This window comes from Pezoporus flaviventris, unplaced genomic scaffold, assembly GCF_033815535.1.
Source record: "Pezoporus flaviventris isolate CSIRO_AGI_PZ_B2104156 unplaced genomic scaffold, CSIRO_AGI_Pfla_v1 ptg000003l, whole genome shotgun sequence".
Taxonomy (NCBI): Eukaryota; Metazoa; Chordata; class Aves; order Psittaciformes; family Psittacidae; genus Pezoporus; species Pezoporus flaviventris.
The window spans coordinates 4,046,756-4,067,762 of record NW_026892551.1 but is presented as its reverse complement, the minus strand read 5'-3'; the positions used below and the strand labels follow the sequence as shown (position 1 = coordinate 4,067,762).

At 42.9% G+C, this 21,007-nt stretch overlaps 1 long non-coding RNA gene across 2 annotated transcripts in view; it reads left to right on the top strand.

Annotated features, from left to right (window-relative positions):
* Window positions 1-710: 710 nt before the first annotated feature.
* The window catches only part of LOC133265057 (uncharacterized), a 58,048-nt gene continuing 37,751 nt past the window's right edge, over window positions 711-21,007 (top strand). For both annotated transcript variants that reach the window (XR_009741859.1, XR_009741860.1), the window contains exon 1: window positions 711-885. This is a non-coding gene — a long non-coding RNA (uncharacterized LOC133265057). The remainder of the gene's footprint in view (window positions 886-21,007) is intronic.

The following is a 21,007-nucleotide window of genomic DNA, read 5'->3' as shown; positions in this document are numbered from 1 at the left end:
TAACAGCAAAAGACCATATCCCTGAAGAACCAAAAATGAGACCAATGCAAGTGGCTTTGGAACACTCTTGTAGAGATCAGTTCCCACAGAGTATTCTAGCAGTGGACTACTAAAGACATGCTTCAGTCAAAACCAGCCCTTGAATGCACCATTGGTTTGCATCTTAAAGATGATTAATTTATTATTAGGATTTTCAGATGGGGTGGAACTACTACGGACTTTTTGTCCGCCAGTATCCCCAATTCCTCTGCAGGGCTGCTCTCAGTTCAGTCTGTATTGATACTGGGGGTTGCTGCAACCAGAAAAGACCAGCAAAGTTTCTAGGATGATCAGATAAACTAAATGATCAGAAAGGAAGTTAAAGTCAGTGAACAACAGTTTCTGCTGTTCTCAGTAATGAGAGAGAGGCTATGATAGTCAAGAGACCCTTTTTGTGTCTGTTTCAAAAACTCAAAAGATAGAAGGCACTGAGGGAGGCTGAGCGCCTGTCCATGGTGTGAAACCTCTTGATGAGTGGGGCAGGGCAGGGATTGGGCTCCAGGAAGTCGGGGAATGGTTTCCTGTGTGCCTGCCCTGAGGCCGCGAAGATCAACTGCCAAGAGACAGCAGCACAGACACCTCAAAGCCCGTCAGGGCACAGCCTTAACCAGGCCTGGGGCTCACCCAATCCCCCTGCCACCATCTGGAACGTTTCAGAACAGCTCACGGCTCATGGCCAGGCTTGGAAATGAGCCTCACCTGTGGGAGGATCCAAGAGAGCCTGACTCTATAAAATAGCAAAACTGTGACTGTCTAGCTTGTACTTTGGCTGCCTGATTGGCTACAGGGATGATAACTGGAAGGACTACAAATCACTGACTAAGACTTTGCTGGATCCATGGGGTGGTGAGCCTATTCTTTTGTTTTCAATTTTTTTTTTTCTTTTCTTTGTTTCCCCTCCCTTTTCAGATATTTTATGAGTTTGTCAAGACCTTTGTTCTTCCTGACACAGTTTTAGGGAAGTTTATAATAAAATCAATTATTGTTTTCTGTTTCAGCCTCTGGAGGGTCTGTGATTTCTCCTGCAACCTGCCCAATGTTGTAAAAGATCAGCTTCCACTCACCTGTTACTCACCTGGACAGACAGAGGATATGGATGTGAAGGGTAAGAGCTGGGATCTGAGTCATAACAATTTTCTATGACTTTCCTTAAGTCTTGTACAAGTATGATGTTCTTCACACAGCTAAGCGCAGTTTAGGCAGTAGATGGGTCCAGTCATTTTTATCTGTCCTCAGCAATTTGGATATTTATGGTTCTAGGCAGAAAACTTAAAAAAAATGCATGAAGCAGAACATCTGAATTGAATTCCAACCAAAATATCTTTACATATATAAAATATGCTTCCCTAAGCAAGTTCAAAATAACTCCGGGATTTTAACATTATGGTTCATCGCTAAAGAAGCATGTGATTTCAGAAGGGATTTAGTAGTATTTTTCTTAGATACCTTACAACTGAGGGAAAAAAAAAAATCTGTGTATTTCAGCAGGTGAGAAAGAAATGAGACCACATCAGATAGACTTAGATTAATCTCTTACATCTGCTTCTCATCAATCACATGTCCATCATAGGTAGGGCTGCAAAATTCAGTAACCTTGCAATTGAAGACTGCTTGAGGCAATCAAGAGATATTTTCAAATTCACCAATATGCATTCTACATACCACAGAAGGGTAAAATATACAACTCCAGAGATAGCTCTTTTCTGTAAAACAGCTCAGCTGGAATACATTTAATCAGCTGAACTTTGTAGTTGTCTTATTAGTCCGATTCTTAATTATTATAGGTAAACAAATAAAGCAAAGAATATTGAAACAGAAAAAAAAAATCTCTAAAGTAACAGTACAGTTAAACTTGGTGTAAACATATTTCGTATTGTCTATCTACCCAATTTCTGCTGAGATGTCCATGCTCCTATTGCACCTTGGAATCTTCATATGTATTCAAATATTGGGACAGTGAGTCATCAGCATCCTGAGTCCTTTGTCATGGTGGTTTATCAAGTTGAAAGTGATTTCTTTGTCCTCACTGGAAGAGACAATTGGAACTTTAATAACTTTGCTAACATGTTTTACACTTTGCTTTTTCTTCATTGGTGTGAAAATTCACATTATGCCTCTTATATTTGGCTTGTTAACATATGTCACATACCCATATGTTGTTTCATCTGTTAACCCTGAACCTAATTTTGTTCAGTTCCCATGTCTACAGTGATTCGGAGAAAACTCCAGGAACAAACTTGCCAACAGTTTCAAGTTGACAAGCAGGTATTCTTTATTGCGGTGACGGGAGACATGGGGGATAGCTCCTCCTAACGTGTGTTCCCGAATTGCTATACAGGTCATCCTTATATGGTTACTGAGCATATTACATCATTTTCCAAAAGGTTTCCGGCATGCATACAAAACTGTGGTGGTCTTTAAGGGTCGTTTACTTTTCCCAACAAGCTTAATTAACATTACAGACATAGCAATCATCCTGGCCTTCTACTTATCAGTTAGTTTAACTGCTCTCATCCTGGACATCTGCTAGTCCGGGATACTCCCCATCCCAGGTCCTGTCCTTCTATTCTGCTTTTCTCACACCTTTTGTACTGAGGCCCTGAGGGCCTGAAACTATGTCAACTACCTCCAAGCACTGCAGTTATTTTCCATTACAAAGCCATCAAACTTAACATTACTTAGAACTGATTACATTTTGTACTTTTGTGCCTCCTTGTCTCACAGTTCACTGACAATTAGCTAAATATCCTTATAGCTTTGGGATTTCCAGTGCCACTCTCTGTCCGTTGTCTTGTTATTCCATGCATGTCCTACACATGCATACTGCATTTTGCACTCCCACTTCTGTTATTGTGCCAGGTCTATATGAATATATACTACTACATCAGTATGTTAGTTACAAGTATTTCATTCTACATGGAGTAGCTAGTATTCAAATATAAGCAAAATTTATCAGACATATAGACACCTAGTCATTAGAAAGAATACAGTTACAGATAAACCAAGTGGAAACAACCCTCCCAGCAGATTCTAAAAACTTGTTGTTTTAACGTTTCTCATTCCAAAAATTACAACGTCAGGGTGGGTTGTTTTGTGTGTATGTGTTTGTGGTTTTTTTTTTTTCTTTTTATTTGTGCGTCTGTGTTTCTTTTGTTTGGTGGTTGTTTTGTGTTTTTTTGTGTTGTTTGTGGGTTTTTTGTTGTTCTTGGTTTTGGTTTTGGGGTGGCTTTTTTCTGTTTTTTGTTGTTGTTGCTGTTGATGTGAAAGGCTTTCTCTTGTGCTTTGTGTCACTATCTTTGTTGTTAAAGGACAAACATTTTTCAAGTACTTTGGGTTGTTTACAGAGACAGTAAAAGGTAATACTAGAAGTCTTTGTCTTCAGTCTCTCTGCCTGACTTATCAGTAAGTTTACTTATAATCACAAATATTAGAGCAATATTACATCATCAATATGCAAATTGTGAGGTGTCCTGGGTTCAGCAGTAGCAGTCATTTTTTCTCCTTCTTGGTAGCTGGTGCAGTGCAGTGTTTTGACTTTCAGCTCGGGAACAGAGCTGATAACAAGGATGTTTTGGTTTGGCCAAGGACTTTGTGAGCCTCATGCTCTGCCAGGGAGGAGGGGAAGCCAGGAGGAAGCAGAGACAGGACACCTCACCCAAGCTAGCCAAAGAGGTATTCCATACCACAGCACGTCATGCCCAGGATGTAACTGGGAGTTAGCCGGAAGGGCTGGGAGACTGCAGGGTTGGAGGAGGTATCGGTCGGAGCTTGGTCGGGCTTGGGGGGCGAGTTATCGGTCAGCAGGTGCTGAGGTGTTGTATTCTGTTCCCTTGTAATTTCCTTTATCATTATTATCATTGGTGGTAGCAGTAGTGATTTGTGTTATACCTTAGTTACTAAACTGTTCTTATCTCAACCCGTGGGAGTTGCATTCTTTTGATTCTCCTCTCCGTCCCTCCGAGAGCAGGGGGAGGGCAAGAAAGGGGGGGAAGTGAGCGAACGAATTACCTGACTGGGTTTAAACCACGACAGTTCTTTTTGGCGCCCAACGTGGGGCACGAAGGGTTGAGATAACGACAGATTTGACTGGATTAATAGTCACTCGTCACAATGCTGATTTATTGGGTATCAGAGTTGTTCTTGTTGATCTCACAGCTTCAGACCGTTGTAACTTACGTAGAGCCGGTATTTGCTGTGATAGTGTTTATCAAGTGCGGGGCCTGGGCTAAGGTTCTTGTCTCACTGTGCTTTATGGCAATGGCTTGTAATACGGGTGGGCTCCAGCAGCAGGGCGGGACGGACGTGGCCGTGGACTTGTACCTGGCCGTCCGGCTGCTCTTCACCGTCCTGGCCCTCACCCTACTCTCCATCTTCGTGAGGCTGCGGGGAACTGAGGGGGAGCGGCCCCGGGAGCCGGCGGCAGCCGAAGCGGCCCGGGAGAGCGGCCCCGGGGACCAAGCGGCGGCGGGAGCGGGGCCGGAGGCCGCGAGGGGACGGCTGCCGGTGGAGGAGGTCGGGGCGGTCGAGGAGAGGAAGGAGGCGGCTGCCGAGCAGAGGGAGAAGGCGGCGGAGGAGCCGAGCCCCGCGGAGGAGCCGAGCCCCGCGGAGGAGCCGAGCCCCGCGGAGGAGCCCAGCCCCGCGGAGGAGCCGAGCCTCCCGGCCGAGCCCAGCCCCGCGACGGCCGAGAGCATTCCCCGGCAGCCACCCGCCGAGCCCCAGGAGGATGCAGGAGACCACGCAGCATTTCCCAGCAAGGCAGAGGAGGAAGAGCTGGACTCAGGAAAAGAGAAGCTGGCGGTGGGAGAGCCGGCAAGCACAGCAGCTACACCAGCCCCAGTGACAAGCACAGCAGCGTCGTTTGAGAGTTCTGAAGGCTCTGAATGGCCTTTGGGTACCCTTGGGACCTGCCTGCGGATTGTGATGGGGATCAGCATGTTGGCACACACACAGACTGTGTTCTACCCACAACCATTTTGTCTGATCTCAAAAGTTAAGCAGAGTTGGGTTTGGGTCTTGTCTGGGGTTAGACGACAATACAGGGGGACCAAGAGGTTTTCCCCAAGGCTGGACAGCCAGGAGTGGCAGGGTGTGTGTGACAGTATGGGCAAGTATCTAGTCCACTGGGCCCCTCCAGTGCTTTGGAAGCATCGGAGATGGAAGGCAGCTGTATGGAGTTCCCAGCAACAAGCTGCAGAAACTGCTGAAGGGGACAGTGAATTATTTTAAACCTGGTGGGCCCATGGCACTTCAGGCCATCAGAGCAGAGATGCAACACAGAGATGGACTCATGATCGAGGGGTGGACTTAACAATGGACACTATTGCCCAGGTTATTCACGAGTGTGAACACTGCACACAGTCTCTCCTGCTCTGGAAGACTGTTACAAGAGATGGAGCCTGTCATCATGGACCAGATGGACTCAGCAGCTTTATAGGGACTGGTCCATGCACTAAGATAAGAGTGATGGTATATTGAAAATGTGGGAACTGAGCATGACGTGAATGGTATGGAATAAGGGGTGGATAATGTCCTGGGTTCAGCAGTAGCAGTCATTTTTTCTCCTTCTTGGTAGCTGGTGCAGTGCAGTGTTTTGACTTTCAGCTCGGGAACAGAGCTGATAACAAGGATGTTTTGGTTTGGCCAAGGACTTTGTGAGCCTCATGCTCTGCCAGGGAGGAGGGGAAGCTGGGAGGAAGCAGAGACAGGACACCTGACCCAAACTGACCAAAGAGCTATTCCATACCACAGCACGTCATGCCCAGGATGTAACTGGGAGTTAGCCGGAAGGGCTGGGAGACTGCAGGGTTGGAGGAGGTATCGGTCGGAGCTTGGTCGGGCTTGGGGGGCGAGTTATCGGTCAGCAGGTGCTGAGGTGTTGTATTCTGTTCCCTTGTAATTTCCTTTATCATTATTATCATTGGTGGTAGCAGTAGTGATTTGTGTTATACCTTAGTTACTAAACTGTTCTTATCTCAACCCGTGGGAGTTGCATTCTTTTGATTCTCCTCTCCGTCCCTCCGAGAGCAGGGGGAGGGCAAGAAAGGGGGGGAAGTGAGCGAACGAATTACCTGACTGGGTTTAAACCACGACATGAGGCTTTAAGTGACTGACTTCTAGTCCTGTTTGTTCTATAAATGTGAAAGGTGAGAAAAGCCCTCATAAATTTTTTGGTTGGCCTAATTAAAAATTCTCAGCATCACTGTGAAATTTTATTTTGGTGTCCCCCATATATAAAAAAAATTAAAAATGAAAAAAAATCCCTTGCTAAAGAATTATTATAATGGCTCTTCAGAACATCAGGCAGAGGTTAATTAGTCCTTACGCTAACAGTTTACTGACAGGCAAGTCTGCCACTCAGTTCTGAGCACTTGACCATGTTTAGAGCATGTTATCTTCCTAAGAGATCAAAGAAAGCAATCTAAATTTCTGGATGGAGTTTTTTTCAACAGTTTGGTAGCATATCATTAGTGATAAATATGCTTTACAGGATCAGTGGAAGGTGTTATTATTCAAACGACATTAGAACCCCAACAACCACTTTTTCCTGAACCACCTGGCTTTGAACTGACGTATGAGGAATGGAGGGAAATTTTGTAGTAGAAAAGGTAGTACTTGCTTTGATCCCAATTTTAATATATCCCTAAACAGCTTGACATAGAAAACCTTAAAAAAAAAAGTGTTTTATATTACATGCAATATTATTTTATTATTACATGCAAAAGTTGTAATTGCTCAGAATTTAAATATGCTTTCAAGTTAATTGAGCTCCTGTTCTACCAAAAATATTTTACAGTTCTTACACATAAAATAAGTTTACATTTTTATTTGATGTGCTCAAATAAGTGAAAGCAGCATACATTTTCTACATCAAAAGTTTTGCTTTCATGAAATCATATGATAATTGAACAACGTAGAGAGGAAATAATTTTATTGGAACATGACCAATAAACATAATGCAATTCCTGATATTTGGAATACCCATTAAAGAGTAACAAAAGGCTGTCATCTCCATTATTTGAACCTTGTTATTAATTTCATGGCCTTTAATTAACAGAATTCATAAGTGATGTCATGATCTGCCGAATTGACTAAGTGTTGAACAATCTGCAACCTACAATTTGAGAAGATATGATCTATGTATTCACAGTCCATGATCATGACCAGATAGAATCTGAAAACTGGGAGTACTTCACGTCTCCATTCTTTCTTGATAGTAGTCACTGACAGATATGCTTCTATCTCTTTTGATTAACAAACACCTCAGCTTAAATCAGCCATCTAAAAATTAGTTGCTTATTCCAATTTAATAAATGTATTTCCACTACAATCAGTAGAGAGTTTGGTACCTCCAAGTTGCAAGTCGTTCCCTCTCTCTTAGAAAAGTCTTTTAAGGTGGGATGAATTGCTTTCAGGAAATGACTGTCTATTGGCATAAAAGCAACCAAACTGATAGCTCAGATTCTGAGTGTGATTCAGGTATCTAAATATAGGTGTCCAGTATAATTTAAAAAAACTCTTGGGTAACTTTCCTAGCCTGTAGCTGCTGCCTCAGAAGAACACATGTCTCCTGTATTTCTACCTCTAAATTGTAAGTGGCTAGGAAAATAGGAAAACTAATTTTTAACATTGTACTGGAAATTCCTTGAACTATAACTTCAGAACTAAATTCCCTACATCTAAATAGAAGCTCTGTGTCTGAACATGTCTGAAGATGTAGAAAAGCAGGCTCTAATCTTTCAGTATCCAGGACATGCTCATGCTGCTCATGCAATTAATTATGGAATGAAATTTCTGAGTCATAATAAAATTTGAAGTGGCATGAATTAGTCCAACAAAATTGAAACTGGGGGACCCTGCTGATATTAGTGAAGTGCAGAGAGTTGGTTTTAATATTTGTGTCATTCAGCAGAGAGATACTCATTACCTACAATTTCACAGAATTAATCCACAGAAAGACACAGACTACTGGAAATTCATAACAGGAAATTCATGTAGGGTAATTCATAACAAGATGTAATTTTAGTCATGTCAGTCCAGTGTCACTGAACTTACTAATGCTTATTGATTGCAATGAGGACAAATCCAATTTGTACATAAATGCAAAATGCACAGAATAGAAGTAGTACAGTTATGAAGTGCGGGTTTGATCTGACTGCTAGATGTGGTATGTATTTGACCAAATGCAGAAATCTACAGTGCAAATACAATACCTGTGACATCTCTGAAGTACTTTTATGGGAAGAAATTTGTTTTACGAGGGCATGGGTCAGGACATCCAAAAAGTATCTGCTTCCTTTCACTGTCTAGAAAGCAATTGACAGTACCAAAATGAAATGTAAATGACCAGGTTAGACATATAAAATTAGGGGAGATTAAACCTTTCAGCAGTTTAATATCATATATTCTTTCCTATTATATGCATACGTATATCACTTTCATATAATCATGTAATATATCATGAATCTGTTGTGTATTACATTTTGATAATATAAATTTAATATTTCATTGCATTGCTATGTATAAAACATGATATATTGTAAATAATACCCTTTCTAGTTATTACTATTTTGGGAAGGTGTTCTTTTGTCAAGAAAATGTCAATTTATTTTCCCTCCTCCCTGTTATTCCTTTTCTTGTATTGCAGAGGCTTGCAGTTGTTCATATAAAGACATGAGGAAAGGGCTCTACTAAAGAAAGCAAAAAAAACTCTGTTGTATTAAAATTTTAAAATATGAAGACCTAAAAGGAAATCATATTTGGGAAGCTGAGAACCTAAATATATATAGTTGCTGCAATATTTAATACTTTATTTCATCCTATTTGTCCTTCATTTGCCATTCTAGAAATGACTGACTCTCCTATATGCCTGGTGTCATATTTGTCAGCCCTGAGGAGATTTGTTCGGTACCATACCAAAGGCATTTAAAAAGGCAATGGATGTATTTGTTCACATATTCAATTCTGATGTTGATTTCAACTGTTTCACATTTTCCTAGAATTTTCCAATAATAGAAAAATAGACATGAAAGATTTGTCATGTTTCTGGAATTTAGATTACAAGTACTCAGATAACAAGATGCACTGAAGCAAAATTATATACTGCATCTATATGCTTATGTAAAGTATAGATTTGTCTACTCAGTTGCTTCCTAAGGTGTGGAGAACTGTCTTTGATCTGATGTGGTGGTAACAAACTCAATCCGTGTGTCACATTTTCATCCAAGTCAAAATTATTGATGAGATTTTGCAAAGCTCCATTGCTACCTTTTAACTAGTAGAAAATAGTGGGAGTTTTTCTGACAGTGTCAGTTTTAGTGGCAATCAGTGAAGGACATAATTTCAAGTCAGGTCTAGGGTCAAGAAAGCAAAAATGCATTTTAACGTCTCATTTTCTCTCTTTTTCTGGGAACCAGATATGAAATTATTCAGGATATAACTGTTTCAAAATGATTAAACACTAGTGCAAATGAAAAACCTAGTGGTGCTCATGACCTATGCTTGAAGTATTGTTTAGGCTTCCCTATATTATGTCAAGTACTTTGTATTATCAAATACTTCAGCTTTGAAATGGGATTTTTTGCCATTGGAACCTATCTTCTTTCTTAACTTTTTTTTTTTTTATATATTATTATTTATTTATTTTATCTTTAATTCACTTACAGATCTGCATTTAAAAATGAGCTTAGTTTTAGGTCTCAAAAGTCCTTTTACAGGGCTGCTCTAGAACTTTACTGGTGGTAAGGAACCTTCTGATAATCTCTAATTTGGTCCTTTTTTTTCTTTTTCTCCCCACATGTAATTAATTTCTATTTGTACCAAAGCTGTCCTTCAGTTCAAACAGTATTTTTATATAGTTATAGAGAGCAATCACATTCTCTCAGCATTTGTTTTTTGACCTGGACAAGCTGAATTATTTTATTTTCTGCTTGTAAAATTCCATTTCATCCTATTAATCTTTCTGTGACCTAGCTAAGTTTGTGCTCCTCCTTCATGAACCATGGATAACTAAAACTATATACTGTATTCTATAGAAAGGCCCAGTAATACTTTGAGCAGAGGCAGCATCCCAGGCATTTGTTTAACTACCCTGTTGGGCAAAAATAAAATCAGGTTCTAGACAATTTCCCCATTCCTGAATTAACTTCTTTGTTTTGCTGTGATGAAATTACTACAGCAAGGCTATTTGCCATCTCAGTAATTATCTAATAATAAGGTTTCAGTTTATATCAGTCATTTTTGTTATTAGTCCTTTGGTCAAACATTTTACTACCTGTATTGTTTAATTTTATTTCTATCATCCATGCTTAAAAAAGTTCTTTATATGTGGTTTCTTCTGTATTGATGAGTATTGACAATGAGTTTCATGTCTGTCTTACAACAAACGCTTCTACACTTAAACAGTACAATAAATGGCTCATTTCATAAATGCAGACTACCTATCTCAGGGTTCTCAAAATCTCCCCTGGGAAATGAGAATAATATGAACATAATATTTTATCTGCATGGCTGACTAAAAGACTTCTTGGTTAAGACTTTGAAGTTGAGATTAGATGCCTGAGAATGGTGACTGAAGTCACCATTGTCCTAATTAAAAGAAGGGTGTTAGGACAACTCAGAGGAAGGAACAGGTTTTGGGCAGTGCTGTGTTTCAATGAACAGAATAAGAAGTGCTAGGATTGCAGAAAATGCCTTTAGCACACTGCTCCAGAGCTTTGTACTGAAGTGAATTTCGAGATGTTTACCATTTGCAAGATTAAAAAAATAATGAAATTTTAAATGTGAAAGTAACATGTCACATCCTTCCAATTAATTTGGAGAAGTAAATGATACATTAAGAGTGTGCAACATTAGAGAACACATTTATGAAAGAAGCAACATTGTGGCTTAATTACATGTTATTAACAAGTCAATAACCGTCTTTGATTTGGTTTACATTAGATGAACTTGTTAGAGAGGGTGAAGTTTTTACAATAAAATAATCATATAAAATAGTAAAATGATTATATTTGAGAAATTTATAAATCAATAGTGAGGCTTTGTATATTAGAAGATGTTGTAACTTTGCTGTTTTGTATCATAGTTACTCTATAACTAAATGTTACAATGGTAGTCTTGGTAGCAAGAGCTAACATAACTGCATATGGTGAGGGGAGTATGGGTGTATGTATTGTAAAACTCTACCCAAGCAGAACCTAAGATAGCCAAAAAGGGCATATCAGAAGCATCCTGGTGAAGATAAGAGCATGCTAACGTCCACAAGACAATTGGGACCTAGCCAAGTAGAGAAAAGGTGAAGAGGACAACCTGAGGAAGACTTCTTACTTCATCTGAGGAAGACTCCTTACTTCATCAGGGCGGCCACCAGAGGGGGCTGCGCAAGCGCAGAAGAGGCTGATGTCGTAATAGGCTGATGTATAAATCCTTGATGCATATGTATTAATAAATGATGTAATCTGTGTTGAATATGTATTAGTTACAAAATTTTTAGTGTATAAATTGCGAATGCGATGTGACGGGAGTCAGAACCAGATTTGGGTGCGTACCCCTGGTTCCCGGCACCTCAATAAAACACCTCATATATCCATCCCGGTGGTTATGTGTTTGTCTCGACGCTAACAAACTGAGAAGTGTTTCCCTGTGATTCTTTGTCCTGTTTCTAGTCCTGCTTGCTGCATTTTAACTTTCCTAGCTCTGCCTTCTTGTCTGAGGCCTCAGTATACAATACAGGCTCTGTACATCTTCAGGATGAACTCTGATTAATATCTTTCGTTGAATCTTACCAATAATCTTTTATTATTAAGGCACTTGACTAACAGAACTTGATAACTTTTGAGTGGCTGATTCGTGGAGAAAATGTTAATGAATGAAGAAACACTGGGTTGTTTTTTTTCCAGTGTTGACTCTGAGTCTCTGACAATTTACCACAAGCCATATGGATCTTCTAATAAGAACAATTCAACTGAATTATGTAACTATAAGAAGAGATCATACAAAAATTGTAACTCAGCTAACAAGTCAATCCAAAGGTGTAAATACATAGAAAGATAAGCTACATTTGTGTGAATGAAGATACTATAATGAAAAAAAGCTTCTGCTGAAAGGACCAGAGCTCTACTTAAGGTAAAATTAGATTAAAAATAAATAAATAAAATCATACCTTATAAAGGCAGAAAAACTTGTTACAATTACCAGGTTTCTCCTGCATATATTCATAGCAGTATACCCTACTAATTTTTATTATATGCAGAGTATTTCTTTAGGGAAACATGGTGTCCTGGGTTCAGCAGTAGCAGTCATGTTTTTTTCCTTTGTGTTAACTGGTGCAGTGCTGTGTTTTGACTTCCAGTTTGAGAACAGTGTTGGTGAAGCCGATGTTGTCAGTTGTTGCTAAGTGATGTTTACCCTGACCAAGGACTCTGTGAGGCTCATGCTCTGCCAGGGAGGAGGGGAAGCTGTGAGGAAGCAGAGACGGGGCGCCTGACCCGGGCTAGCCGGGGAGGTATTCCATACCACAGCACGTCATGCCCGGGGTGGGGGGTAACTGGGAGTTACCCGGAAGGACAGGGGCTTCCGGGTGGAACTCGTTTTCTTGGCCGGTGGTATCGTATTCTCTTCCCTTGTTATTTTCCCTTATCATTGTTTTAGCTGATAGTAGCGGTGGTGATTTGTTGCTGGACTGTTCTTGTCTCAACCCGTAGGAGTTGCACTCTTTCGATCCTCCTCCCCGTTCCTCCGGGAGCGGGGAAGGGGAGAGCCCCGGTGCAGGGGGGGGGGAGACGGACACGGACCTTGATTGTTGTCAGCTCGGCACCACTCACTGGGAGTGAGTGAACAAGTTACCTGACTGGGTTTAAACCACGACAGTTCTTTTTGGCGCCCAACATGGGGCACGAGGGGTTGAGATAAGAACAGATCTGACTGGATTGATAGTCACTCGTCACAATGCTGATTTATTGGCTCTCAAGGTTTTTCCTCTTGATCTCACAGTTTCAGTATACCATATCTTACGTCCATCCGGTATTGGCTGTATTAGTGTTTTTCAAGTGTGGGGCTTGGGCTAAGGTTTTTATCCCATTGTACTTTATGGTAATGACTTGTAATACAATAGAATCATTGATCATGAAACTGATCTGGTTTATGTTCCCAGTGTGGTCACCACCTTTATACTTTGGGAGGTATATGATGGAGGTGCTTAGCAATTACACATCTTTTTTCTCCTTCTCAGGTGCTCAACCTGTGAAGGAGACATCCTTTTACCCTCCTAGTCGTCCCCCCAGACCATTTACATTTGAGAGTTTTGAATTTTTTGAATGGCCTTTTAATGCTGTTGGGACTTGTTTGCTGATGGTGATGGGAATCACCATGCTAACACGCATACAGAGTGTGTTTTGCCCACGACTGATTTCAAGAGTTAAGCAGAGTCAGGTTTGGGTCTTGTCTGGGGTCAAACGATGATGTAGGAGGACCGAGAGATTTTCCCAGAGGCTGGACAGCCATGAGTGGCAGGGTGTGTGGGATAGTATGGGCAAGTATCTAGGTCAGTGGGCCCCTCCAGTATTTTGGAATTTCACTACCGAACAACTGCAAAATCCAGAAGAATTAGTAAAACACTTAAATGAGGTGTGTGGTCATTCTGGCCATACCAGAGATGGACAAATCACGGCAACGTGCTGGGGCTTGGCCTATGCTTACAGGGCTTTGTTCAACACTATCCAGCACCTTCAAATGGAAAAGAATATCGGCGGATTTGAGGGCAAAGCGACAGTCGCTACTCAAACTTTGGCTGCAATGAACTGCGCAGCTACCCCAGTGGCAAGTACAGCAGCTGCTCAAACTTCAACTGCAACAGACAGCGCGGTTACCCCAGCTCCAAGCACGGTAGCTACACCACCCCCAGCAACAAGTACAGTCGCTACTCAAACCACAGTGATAATCACTGCAGCCAAACCAGAGGACCAATTCGTACCAATATCAGTTGCCCCTGTACGCAAGAGAACAAGCAAAAAGGAGGCAAAAAGGGTGAAGCGAGATGAAGAACCAATGAATTCACCACCCGGTCCAGAATCTGATCAGGAGTCATCATCACATGACGAAGAAGAAGAAGAAGAGGTAACTTCTCGACCTCGGACCTCAACCGAGCTGCGGAATATGCGAAAAGATTTTACCCGTCAACCAGGGGAGCACATCATCACCTGGTTACTCCGATGCTGGGACAATGGGGCCGATGGTCAGGAACTAGAAGGTACAGAAGCCAAGCAGCTGGGATCACTTGCTAGAGAAGGGGGAATTGACAAAGCAATTGCAAGAGAGAAAAAGTCCTCAGCCTTTGGAGGAGGCTCTTGGCAGCTGTGAAAGAAAGGTTTCCGTACAAGGACGATGTTACGAGTCGTTCGGCCAAGTGGACTACTATAGACAAAGGCATCCAGTCTCTGAGGGAATCGGCCATCGTAGAGATGATCTATCACATCAAGCCGAATAACGGGGATACACCTATAGATCCAGATAAAGTTGAATGTACACGACCCATGTGGCGAAAACTTGCACGGAATGCACCGTCATCATATGCCCATTCATTGGCAACAGTGACCTGGAATGACATAGTACCACTAACAGTGGATGAAATGGTTCATAAACTCCGAGAGTTCGAAGACAATCTCACTCCTTCCATCATCTCAGCTGTGAAAAAACTGTCCCAGGACCTCGACAAATTGAGGGACGATGTATCTGATTTATCCAGCTCCTCACGTATACCAACACACGTCTCAGCTATTAACAAAAGACGTCCTATTATTCAAGAGAGGAGATACAGAAGGTATACGCCACGGGGTACCCTATAGTTTTACCTGCTGGATCACGGAGAAGACATGACAAAGTGGGATGGAAAACCTACTTCAGCTTTGGAGGAACGGGTGAGTGAACTGAAGAGGGGAGCAAGGGCCAAGACTGATCGTCCCATGAGAGCTACGGCTTCAGTCTCTGGTGAGCAGTTTCCCAGATGGAGTGGAAGAGCTGATTTTACTCCAGCTCCTGTGATAACGAAGAATAATCCCTTTCAACACGACTTAAGTGTCCAATGCTGTGACGACCATTAGAGGGGCCCTGCCTCCAGCCAGGTGGAGGTAGGGGACAATCGGATTTACTGGACTGTGTGGATCAGATGGCCTGGCACATCAGTCCCACAGAAGTATAAGGCTCTAGTAGATACCGGTGCACAGTGTACCCTGATGCCATCAAGCTGTCAAGGGGTGGAACCCATCTATATTTCTGGAGTAACAGGAGGATCCCAAGAGTTGACTGTGCTGGAGGCTGAAATCAGCCTGACTGGGAGGGAGTGGCAAAAGCACCCTATTGTGACTGGTCCAGAGGCTCCATGCATCCTCGGCATAGACTACCTCAAGAGAGGGTACTTCAAAGACCCAAAAGGGTACCGGTGGGCTTTTGGTATTGCTGCTTTGGAGACTGAGGAAATTGAGCAGCTGTCCACCTTGCCTGGTCTCTCAGAAGATCCTTCTGCTGTGGGGTTGCTGAAAGTTGAAGAACAACAAGTGCCAATTGCGACCACAACAGTGCACCGTCGGCAATATCGCACCAACCGAGACTCCCTGATTCCCATCCATCAGCTGATCCGTAGACTGGAGAGTCAGGGGGTGATCAGCAGGACCCGCTCACCCTTCAATAGCCCCATATGGCCAGTGCGAAAGTCTAATGGAGAATGGAGACTAACAGTAGACTATTGTGGCCTGAATGAAGTCCCACCACCATTGAGTGCTGCCGTACCGGACATGCTAGAACTTCAGTATGAACTAGAGTCAAAGGCAGCCAAGTGGTATGCCACGATTGATATTGCCAATGCATTTTTCTCCATTCCTTTGGCAGCAGAGTGCAGGCCACAGTTTGCTTTTACTTGGAGGGGTGTCCAGTTCACTTGGAACCGACTGCCCCAGGGGTGGAAACACAGCCCTACCATTTGCCATGGACTGATCCAGACTGCACTGCAACAGGAGCAAGCTCCAGAACACCTGCAATACATTGATGACATTATTGTGTGGGGCGATACAGCGGAAGAAGTCTTTGAGAAAGGGAGGAAAATAATCCAAATCCTGCTGAAAGCCGGTTTTGCCATAAAACGGAGTAAGGTCAAGGGACCTGCACAGGAGATTCAATTTTTGGGAATAAAATGGCAAGATGGACGTAGACAGATCCCCACAGATGTGATCAACAAGATAACAGCAATGTCTCCACCAACTAATAAGAAAGAAACGCAAGCTTTCTTGGGTGCAGTGGGGTTCTGGAGAATGCACATCCCAAATTACAGTTCGATTGTAAGCCCTCTCTATCATGTGACCCGGAAGAAGAATGATTTTAAATGGGGCCCTGAGCAGCAACAAGCCTTTGAGCAAATTAAACGTGAGATAGTTCATGCAGTAGCCCTTGGACCAGTCCGGACCCGGCCAGATGTAAAAAATGTACTGTACAGTGCAGCTGGGGAGAACGGTCCTACCTGGAGCCTCTGGCAGAAAGCTCCAGGGGAGACTCGAGGTCGACCCCTCGGCTTTTGGAGTCGGGGATACAAAGGATCTGAGGCCAGCTATACCCCAACTGAGAAAGAGATACTGGCAGCGTATGAAGGGGTTCGAGCTGCTTCCGAAGTGATTGGCACTGAAGCACAGCTCCTCCTGGCACCCCAGCTGCCCGTGCTGGGCTGGATGTTCAAAGGCAGGGTCTCCTCTACACATCATGCAACTGATGCTACATGGAGTAAATGGGCTGCACTAATTACACAACGAACTCGAATAGGAAATCCCAGTCGTCCAGGCATTCTAGAAGTCATCATGGACTGGCCAGAGGGCAAAGATTTTGGAATGTCACCAGAGGAGGAGGTGGTGCGTGCTGAAGAGGCCCCACCATATAATAAACTGTCAGAAAGTGAAAAGCAGTATGCCTTGTTTACTGATGGGTCTTGCCGTACTGTGGGAAAGCATCGGAGATGGAAGGCAGCTGTATGGAGTCCTGGACAACAAGTTGCAGAAACTGCTGAAGGAGAGGGTGAATCGAGTCAATTTGCCGAGGTGAAAGCCATCCAGCTGGCCCTGGACATTGCTGAACGAGAAAAGTGGCCAGTACTTTATACTGAATCATGGATGGTGGCAAATGCCCTGTGGGGGTGGTTGAAGCAATGGAAGCAGAGCAACTGGCAACGCAGAGGTAAACCCATCTGGGCTGCTGCACTGTGGAAAGATATTGCTGCCCGGGTGCAGAACCTGGTGGTGAAGGTACGTCATGTAGATGCCCATGTACCCAAGAGTCGGGCCACTGAGGAACACCAGAACAACCAACAAGTGGATAAAGCGGCTAAGATTGAAGTGGCTCAGATGGACTTAGATTGGCAACATAAAGGTGAATTATTTTTGGCCCAGTGGGCCCATGACACTTCAGGCCATCAGGGCAGAGATGCAACATATAGATGGGCCCGTGACCGAGGGGTGGACTTAACAATGGACACTATTGCCCAGGTTATTCATGAGTGTGAAACATGTGCTGCAATTAAACAAGCCAAGCGGTTAAAGCCTCTTTGGTATGGAGGACGATGGTTGAAGTAAAAATATGGGGAGGCCTGGCAGATTGACTATATCACACTGCCACCAACCCGCCAAGGCAAGCGCCATGTGCTTACCATGGTGGAAGCAACCACCGGGTGGCTGGAAACAGACGCTGTGCCCCATGCCACTGCCCGGAACACTATCCTGGGCCTTGAGAAACAGATTTTGTGGCGACACGGCACCCCAGAGAGAATTGAGTCAGGCAATGGGACTCATTTCCGGAATAACCTTATAGATATTTGGGCCAAAGAGCATGGCATTGAGTGGGTATATCACATCCCCTACCATGCACCAGCCTCTGGGAAAATCGAACGGTACAATGGGCTGTTAAAAACTACACTGAGAGCAATGGGTGGGGGAACTTTCAAGCATTGGGATACACATTTACCAATGGCCACCTGGTTGGTCAACACCAGAGGATCTGCCAACAGGGCTGGCCCAGCCCAGTCAGAACTTTTACATATTGTAGAGGGGGACAAAGTTCCCGTGGTGCATATGAAGAATTTGCTGGGGAAGACAGTCTGGGTTATTCCTGCTTCAGGTAAAGGCAAACCCACTCGTGGGATTGCTTTTGCTCAGGGACCTGGATATACTTGGTGGGTAATGCGGGAAGATGGGGAAGTCCGATGTATACCTCAAGGGGATTTGATTTTAGGGGAAAACAGCCAGTGAACTCAATTGTATGCCGTTGCCTGCTGTGTAATGCTTTTATAGCCCATCAACTAGATGTCTCCAGGTCACCAGCGACTGGCCCTGACTTCCCTCCAGCCATTATCCCAACAGAGAATGAACTTGGAACATCATGGACCGAATGGACTCGGCAGCATTATAGGGATTGGTCCATGCACTAAGAAAATGATTTTTTCCTCTTGGTCTGTATGTATATGGATGTATATATGTGGGAGAGCGATGGTGTATTGAAAATGTGGGATCTGAGCACGACGTGAATGGTATGGAATAAGGGGTGGATAATGTCCTGGGTTCAGCAGTAGCAGTCATGTTTTTTTCCTTTGTGTTAACTGGTGCAATGCTGTGTTTTGACTTCTAGTTTGAGAACAGTGTTGGTGAAGCCGATGTTTTCGGTTGTTGCTAAGTGATGTTTACCCTGACCAAGGACTCTGTGAGGCTCATGCTCTGCCAGGGAGGAGGGGAAGCTGTGAGGAAGCAGAGACGGGGCGCCTGACCCGGGCTAGCCGGGGAGGTATTCCATACCACAGCACGTCATGCCCGGGGTGGGGGGTAACTGGGAGTTACCCGGAAGGACAGGAGCTTCCGGGTGGAACTCGTTTTCTTGGCCGGTGGTATCGTATTCTCTTCCCTTGTTATTTTCCCTTATCATTGTTGTAGTTGATAGTAGCGGTGGTGATTTTTTGCTGGACTGTTCTTGTCTCAACCCGTAGGAGTTGCACTCTCTCGATCCTCCTCCCCGTACCTCCGGGAGCGGGGAAGGGGAGAGCCCCGGTGCAGGGCGGGGGGAGACGGACACGGACCTTGATTGTTGTCAGCTCGGCACCACTCACTGGGAGTGAGTGCACAAGTTACCTGACTGGGTTTAAACCACGACACATGGTCAGAGTTTAAAACTTTCATTTTGGAAATGAGCCTTGATGGTATTTTTATAATTGGTAAATTGTCTTTTTGCTTATAATAAAAGCAAAAGCCCTCTGCTACCTTTAGAGTCAGTGCAGCTTTAACAGGCAATTAAAACAAGAACGAATTGTAGAGGTAGCTCTATAAATTCATCCTTCAGCAGTCAGATCTTATTACTTTGTCAATTATATCCTTTTCCACTTTATTTTCAAAGTAATGTTCCTTGTGAAGGTAATAGACACTGACCAAGTCAGTGGCTTAGTCGTATCTTTGGTAATTCAATAGAACTCTTGTAATCTTCGACTGTGAGGTACACATTTCAGTTTTTCAGTGATTGTCACAATTCTTTCCAGTTATTCAGATACCTCCTGAATTGTAGGGATCAGGTGCATGATCCTAGATATCTCCCCAGTTCCAAATATAAATTACTTTTTCTGTTTTCTCCTGTTATTGCGTGAGTGATTCCTAACCTTTTGTTCAGTCTGACTCTGCATTATACTTCGCAACACTTAAGACCATTTGTCAGACCCCTGACAACCATCTGCAGAACCCCATGTACTTCTAAGAATCATTGCTTGGTGAATTAGGTTCCATAAGTACGATGCACAGTTATATTTGTTTACATAAGAAAACATATACTTGTGATGTCTTAAACTGAGCTTGAGACTACAGATAAGTAATATTATAAATTATTTGCCAATCTTCAATTCCTGGCCCCTGCAAAATTTGTTAACAAAGTTTTATATCATTTATGAAACTGTAGAATAAAGTCTCATTGCTTAAGCAGGCAAGACTAAAGTTTCTTTGAACAAATGAGTAAATTTTACCCTAACACAAACAAGGCAAATAACAATAAACTAAGTTTTTCTTTCAGAAGGCCTGTCTTTCTCCTCTTCTGCTTTGCAACAACAGGTACTGGCTCCTTTAGGTGCCACAAGAAAAAAAACAAACTCTCTCAAGATAAGTATTTCATTAACTTTTAGATAAGGTAATGACCAGTTATACAGTCTTATGTCCCTTCTTGAACAACCTGGTCTAGTGGAAGGTGTCTCTGCCCATGTCAGGGGGTGGGAACTGGATGAGCTTTAAGGTCCCTTCCAACCCAAACCATGCTATGATTCTATGATTCTGATGGTGGGAATCCTGAGTCAATACAGTATGGACTTCTAGTGTGGCCATGGTATGCTGTCCTAGGTGACTTTTGTGGGTATTGTGGACTTCAGGGGGTTCATACGATTTTTCTGAAAAGAACTGTGGTAGAAAAGGATGTTTATTTGAGGTGTTGTTTCACTTCAAGATAAAGGCAATGATAGCAAGTGGCATGATTGCTCTTGTCAAGCAGGTGCAGCCTCCAGGCTTTTCCATTGCCATCAGCTAGCTGGGTTCATCTTCTGTGAAGGAGTATGTGCAACACAGCACAGCCCAGGAGGTCAAGGGTTATTTGCAATGCTGTACAGCACGTACCTGCTTACATCAGTTGTGCGAATCATTAACTCCTCAAAGTACAACAGTCTTCCAGTCAGAATCATGGCATCCTCCCAAGTTTGTCTGAATGAAAGGCAAAGGATTCAAAAGAGGTTGCTGGCAGGAGGCTTCCAGACCTGCTGCTGAGAAAGAAAAGTTAAATTACTTAGTCTACAGAAATGAAATTAGAAGGTTTTCACTTGTTATCTGTTAATTACAATGAGAACTCAAAAAACATGTCAAGATGAAATTACTGAATATATAGAAAATATATATATATTTTCTAATAGCATATTAGATATATAGATATAGAT